Source organism: Octodon degus, unplaced genomic scaffold (assembly GCF_000260255.1).
Source record: "Octodon degus isolate 3935 unplaced genomic scaffold, OctDeg1.0 scaffold00031, whole genome shotgun sequence".
In the NCBI taxonomy this organism is placed as follows: domain Eukaryota; kingdom Metazoa; phylum Chordata; class Mammalia; order Rodentia; family Octodontidae; genus Octodon; species Octodon degus.
Window position 1 is genome coordinate 12,996,014 of NW_004524607.1, and position 1,053 is coordinate 12,997,066.

Consider the following 1,053-nt stretch of genomic DNA (forward strand, 5'->3'; position numbering starts at 1 on the left):
AGCCTTGTAGCGAGACCTTGTACCACATACATAAGAAAAAACAGACTTTTATAGGGCCAGGGAGATAGATCAATGGAATAAGCACCTGCCTGGTAAGTACAAGGTTCCCAGTTTGATCCTTAGTTTAAAAAGAAAGAAAGAAAGAAGAAGAAAGAAAGAAAGAAAGAAAGAAAGAAAGAAAGAAAGAAAGAAAGAAAGAAAGAAAAGCTATGTTTATAAAAATTGTTTTTAAATTGGAATTCTGATTGACTTTGAATCCAAAAAAGTAGAGAGATGGATTCAGCATGTGAGTACTTAGTTTTATGCTTGTATAAAAATTTAGATCACTTGGGTTGATTTTTGTATGCATGGAGTCCCAGGACTTCCCTTCTTGTTTTGTTATGTTTCATGCCACCATCCTTTGTGGTCCCTACCCGGCTCTGCACTCATACCATCATTCCATGCTTTCCGGCTCCAGTGGGAAGGGCTAACAGGCCAGGCTAGACTTGGGAAGCAGAGAGCATCAAGTAATTCAAGATACCTCCCTTTAAAATAGAAAATTACTTTCAGTCTCCCTAAATAGATTATCATTTTGGGCAAACTGAGGCAGCACTAACAGCTGATGACCCAAGTGGGTCTGTACAGATAATGGCCTGTAATTGCTTGTTCCACCAGCCCTGAATCTGCATTTTTGTCAAATACACCATGGAATACATATTGGATTACAAAGGGAAGGTGATCTGGGCAAAAACATTGTCCTACAGTTGCTCATTTCATCCAGTTATGCTGAGTGTTTTAGCTTCTGTTTTCTTTACTTAGTACTCACAAATCACTGCCTCTCTTACTCTGACAAACTATATTTTTGTTGTTGTTGTTTTTGTTTTTGTGGTGTTTGGAGTCAAACTCAGGGTCTTCTACATGCTGTGCTCCTGCTTTATTTCTCTAGCCCTGACAGCTTTATTTCCTAGGTTTTATATCCATTTTAAGTTACATTTGTGTAAAGATCTAGTTCCCCTTTTATGTATTAACTTCTTGAAGATAATGGACCTATGTGTTTTTTTCAGTCTTCGTAGC